We start from the raw sequence: 6,045 nt of genomic DNA on the forward strand, positions 1-6,045 counted from the left end.
ACAAAGTCAAGTGAACGCTAAACCTCGTCGCAGTCGACAGCGCGTGCAAATAAACGTCGTACAAGAAAATCACGATTTTGAGTGCCGTACTTCGCTAACGTCGTACTTCGTCTGTACTATGTACAAAGTCAAATGAACGCTAAACTTCGTCGCAGTCGACAGCAAGTGCAAATAAACGTCGTACAAGAAAATCATGATTTTGAGTGCCGTACTTCGCAAACGTCGTACTTCGTCTGTACTATGTACAAAGTCAATTGAACGCTGTACTTCGTCGCAGTCGGAAGCAACTGCAAATATACGTCTTACAAGAAAATCATGATTTTGAGTGCCGTACTTCGCAAACGTCGTACTTCGTCTGTACTATGTACAAAGTCAATTGAACGCTGTACTTCGTCGCAGTCGGAAGCAACTGCAAATAAACGTCTTACAAGAAAATCATGATTTTGAGTGCCGTACTTCGCAAACGTCGTACTTCGTCTGTACTATGTACAAAGTCAATTGAACGCTGTACTTCGTCGCAGTCGGAAGCAACTGCAAATAAACGTCTTACAAGAAAATCATGATTTTGAGTGCCGTACTTCGCAAACGTCGTACTTCGTCTGTACTATGCACAAAGTCAATTGAACGCTGTACTCCGTCGCAGTCGGCAGCACGTGCAAATAAACGTCGTACAAGAAAATCACCATTTTGAGTGCCGTACTTCGCAAACGTCGTACTTCGTCTGTACTATGTACAAAGTCAAATGAACGCTTAACTTCGTCGCAGTCGACAGCACGTGCAAATAAACGTCGTACAAGAAAATCACGATTTTGAGTGCCGTACTTCGCAAACGTCGTACTTCGTCTGTACTATGTACAAAGTCAATTGAACGCTGTACTCCGTCGCAGTCGGCAGGACGTGCAAATAAACGTCGTACATGAAAATCACGATTTTGAGTGCCGTACTTCGCAAACGTCGTACTTCGTCTGTACTATGTACAAAGTCAATTGAACGCTGTACTCCGTCGCAGTCGGCAGGACGTGCAAATAAACGTCGTACATGAAAATCACGATTTTGAGTGCCGTACTTCGCAAACGTCGTACTTCGTCTGTACTATGTACAAAGTCAAATGAACGCTGCATTTCGTCGCAGTCAGAAACAAAGCAAACGTCGTGCAATGAAACAATAATTTTGAGTGCTGCATTTGTGAGCGCCGTACTTCGTTTGTTACTTTATGGTCACATGAACGTCGTATTTCATCACACAGAGCACCATACTTAATGCACTTAAATGAACGTTGTACTTCGTACAAGTTAGGCAATATTAATACACATTTGGTGTATTGCGGGTTGCATTATTAATTTACAAAAATAGCTATGATTTTATATACAACTTAAAATAATTCATAATATTTAAACGTCGTACTTCGTAACAGTAATACAATATTTAAACAAATGTAGTACTTCTTGAATATAGGCAATTTTCATACACGTTTACTGTGAAACCAGTTGCGTTACAATTAAAGTATACGTAGTACTTCGTGGTTTTAGGCAACTTTAGCGCGCGTTTTGTGTAATGTTGGTTGCATACCTTTAAACAAAATGATTGTGTCAAGACTATTTTACCACATGAGCAATCGTGACTTTATTATATGCAGTAGTTATTAAGCAGTGAATGGTGCAAGGCGAGCGCTATGTGCTAGGCGAGAGCTATGTGCTAGGCGAGAGCTATGTGCTAGGCGAGAGCTATGTGCTAAGTCCGTAGAACGAAGTATGTCGTTCGAATAAATTTGCTGGCTTTCTTCTACTCTTCCTCCTCTCTCTCTCTCTCTCTCTCTCTCTCTATCATCTATCTTCTTTTCCTTTTAATTTCTTTCTTTCTCTCTGTCTTCTTTCTCTTTCTCTTTCTTTCCTCTCTCTTGTATTATTCATCTCTGACTCTATTACTCATACTCTTTAAGACTAGTTGGTTTCTATCACTATCACCAACCACACCATCGTCTTTTTGTTACTTGAGAGAAATAAGGCTGTACACTACTAACATTAAATTGTGGTGAGAAGAGTGAGAGTTTTTAGAGAGGTAAATTTATTTGTAATGATAAAATAGAGTAAGTTCATGTTGGTTAGCCCAAGTTGCATTGCATACTAGTAATATTTATTAAACAATGTGTACCTGGCTGTGTATTGTTTTATTCTCTCAGCTTTCTAAACGTTGACGGAGTCTCGTCTCACCGACAAGACGAATCTCCAAGCTGAGTCTGTCTTAACAGATCGCAGCGTAGAAACAGCTCTACCGAATACAACACCTTGCCAGGTACGTATGTAATAATAAAATAGAGTAAGTTCATGTTGGTTATTAGCCCAAGTTGCATTGCATACTAGAAATTTTTATATAAACAATGTGTACCTGGCTGTGTATTGTTTTATCCTCTCAGCTTTCTAAACGTTGACGGAGTCTCGTCTCACCGACAAGACGAATCTCCAAGCTGAGTCTGTCTTAACAGATCGCAGCGTAGAAACAGCTCTACCGAATACAACACCTTGCCAGGTACGTATGTAATAATAAAATATAGTAAGTTCATGTTGGTTATTAGCCCAAGTTGCATTGCATACTAGAAATTTTTATATAAACAATGTGTACCTGGCTGGGTATATTTTTTATCCACTCAGCTTTCTAAACGTTGACGGGGTCTCGTCTCGCCGACAAGACGAATCCCCAAGCTGAGGGCTGAGTCTCAACAGATCGCAGCGTGGAAACTGCTCTACCGAGTACAACACCCTGCCAGGTACGTAAGTCGTCTACAGACAATTCCGAGTTTCGACGTCGAACAACAATGTACCCATAATTGACCGTCTAGAAGCCTGGTCGGACGTGGCAAGGATCGATCCCGCCGCCGATCGGTGGCTTCACACGGCAAATAGGGCTCGTGCGACGTTCGTACGCAAGCGTTAAACGCCTAGTAAAGTCACATTGTTTTGAGCCTGTCGACTCTCGAAACTCCTAAAGGTATCGTTGCCACCTTTGACTAGAAAGGATACGGCCTTAGAGGCGTTCAGGCATAATCCCACGGATGGTAGCTTCGCACCACCGCCCGCTCGAGCGAGTGCGTGAACCAAATGTCCGAACCTGCGGTTCCTCTCGTACTGAGCAGGATTACTATCGCAACGACGAGTCATCAGTAGGGTAAAACTAACCTGTCTCACGACGGTCTAAACCCAGCTCACGTTCCCTATTAGCGGGTGAAAAATACGCGCCCTGAAAGTACCGCCGCCAATATTTGTCGAATTTCTGGTTGTATAGTTTTTAAAACCAAACTGATCTCTTAGACCTAACGTAATAGAATTTGAGCTAAATTGATTATTTCAGGCTTAACACGGTGTAAGTTTTTATGTATGATATGGATTATATTAAAAACACTTGTCACAATTAAAAACATAACATTTATTAAATTGTTTTAACATATGTTTTTCAATTTAGTAAATATAAAAGGTTTTATAAAGAATCTTCGTCATCGTCACTTGAGATTTGTAAGTGTGTTGTCGTTTGTTTAATATTAAGTCCAGACGTACCAGGCTTCTCCATGGTGGATACTTGCCGCCTTAATTGTAAATCGGTATAGAACGGTTGAATACTTCTTATTATTGGAAGAGGATTGCCGAGAAATTTGTCTTCAAATTCTGGAAGTGTATTCCAGTCGAAATCATCATTCCATTCGTCGTAGATTTGTAGAATAATAGGTTGCAGTGGTTCATCTGCGTTATGTTGCATAGTGTGTGGCCGTGTATTATTTGCTACAACATTCCAAAATACGACATTTCTGGTAAACGTCCTTCCATTGCGATAGTTATATTTCCCTTGTTGAGGTCCGTTTGTTATATATATTTTTAAATTTTCTCCTAACCCCACTCGACTCATAGCTACATACAATTGGCCATCCACAAAACATGGCCCATCCAGGTATATGCCTACTTTGTCAAACGTTTGTCCTTGTGATTTATTTATAGTTATGGCGAATGCAAGTTATACAAGGAAACTGTTTTCTAATCATAGGCCGAGGTAAGCCAGTTCCTTCGCTGTTTAAATTATCTTTATTTCTATTTCAAAGGGTACTTGCACGCTACAACCTATATTAATCTGACTGTATTTGGTTTTTTTTTGTCAATTTTAGGGGTGGCTTTTTTAAGTAAGTGGTGTTTGTTTTTTATAATTATTATAATATATTTTTTTATTGTAAACCGCTTGTCAATCGATTCGAAGACACTTATGGAAATGTAAAAATCGTTTTTTATAAAAGTTAAATAGTCACCCCCAAAAAGTGAAATCCAAAAAAGTAATATAGGGGCCTTTTGTACGCATTGATATACACAATATACTTAAATGTGATAAATTTTTGTTTATTTATATCCAAATGTGATAAATTTTTCTTTATTTTTATTTTTTACATTTTTACCCTTAACTCACCTCTTAATTCAAAGGGGTGGATTTTATTTAAATAAGTTTTATTTTTATTTTAGTGGGTACTTGCACGCAAAAACCCATATCGATCTGACTGTATGTGTATTTTTTTTGTACACTTTAGGGGTGTTTTTGATAAGGAAAAAGTATTTAGTTCTTAGTTCTTAGTTCTTAGTAATTATAGGAATCCAGTAACATTTTTTTACAAACGCTAAAAACTCACCCTCTAAGGGTAAACTTAAAAAAAAGAAATATATGGTCCTTATGTACGCATTGAAATACATACAATATTTGTAGTAAGTGTGATAAATGTTCAATTATTTAAATTAGGTTAATTTTTGTTTATTTTTATTTTTTACGTTTTTACCCTTAATTCACCCCCAAATACAAAGGGGTGTTTTTTGCTCAAATATTTTTTATTAATATTTTAGGGGCTACCTATATGCAAAAACCGTATCGATTAGTTTTATTTGTAGATTTTTGTTTAATAACTTACCCCCAAAGGGTAAAATCTAAAAAACGAATATAAGAGCTTTATCTACGCACTAAAATACACAACATATTCAAATTTGATTAATTTTGTTTTTTTTTAATTTTTACATTTTTACCCCTAACTCACCCCCAAATATAAAGGGGTAGTTTTTGCTAAAACATTTTTTATTAATATTTTAGGGGCTACCTATATGCCAAAAACCGTATCGATTAGGCTTTGTTTGTAGTATTTTGTTAAATAACTCACCCCCAAAAGGTGAAATCTAAAAAACTAATATAAGAGCCTTATCTACGCACTAAAATACACAACATATTTAAATTTGGTTATTTTTTTTTATTTTTACATTTTTACCCTTAACTCACCCCCAAATACAAAGGGGTGGTTTTTGCTAAAATATTTTTTATTAATATATTATGGGCTACCTATATGCAAAAAACCGTATCGATTAGGCTTTATTTGTAGATTTTTGTTTAATAACTCACCCCCAAAGGGTGAAATCTAAAAAAATTATATTTGAGCCTTATCTACGCTCTAAAATACACAACATATTTAAATTTGGTTAATTTTGTTTTTTTTTTAATTTTTACATTTTTACCCTTAAGTCACCCCCAAATACAAAGGGATGGTTTTTACTAAAATAATTTTTATTAATATTTTAGAGGCTACCTATATGCAAGAAACGGTATCGATTAGGCTTTATTTGTAGCTTTTTGTTTAATAACTCACCCCCAAAGGGTGAAATCTAAAAACATTATATAAGAGCCTTATCTACGCACTAAAATACACAACATATTTAAATTTGGTTAATTTTGTTTTTTTTTTTAATTTTTACATTTTTACCCTTAACTCACCCCCAAACACAAAGGGGTGGTTTTTGCTAAAATATTTTTATTAATATTTTAGGGGCTACCTGTATGCAAAAAACCGTATCGATTAGGCTTTATTTGTAGATTTTTGTTTAATAACCCACCCCCAAAGGGTGAAATGTAAAAAACTAATGCAAGAGCCTTATCTACGCACTAAAATGCACAACATATTTAAATTTGGTAATTTTTTTTTAATTTTTACATTTTTACCCTTAAGTCACCCCCAAATACAAAGGGGTGGTTTTTACTAAA

General features: G+C 36.4%; 1 pseudogene; it reads right to left on the reverse strand.

Moving 5' to 3' along the window:
• Positions 1 to 2,686: 2,686 nt before the first annotated feature.
• Positions 2,687 to 6,045, reverse strand: part of LOC135267554 (large subunit ribosomal RNA) — a 9,978-nt pseudogene continuing 6,619 nt past the window's right edge.

The sequence above is a fragment of the Tribolium castaneum genome, unplaced genomic scaffold (assembly GCF_031307605.1).
Source record: "Tribolium castaneum strain GA2 unplaced genomic scaffold, icTriCast1.1 ptg000050l, whole genome shotgun sequence".
NCBI lineage: Eukaryota > Metazoa > Arthropoda > Insecta > Coleoptera > Tenebrionidae > Tribolium > Tribolium castaneum.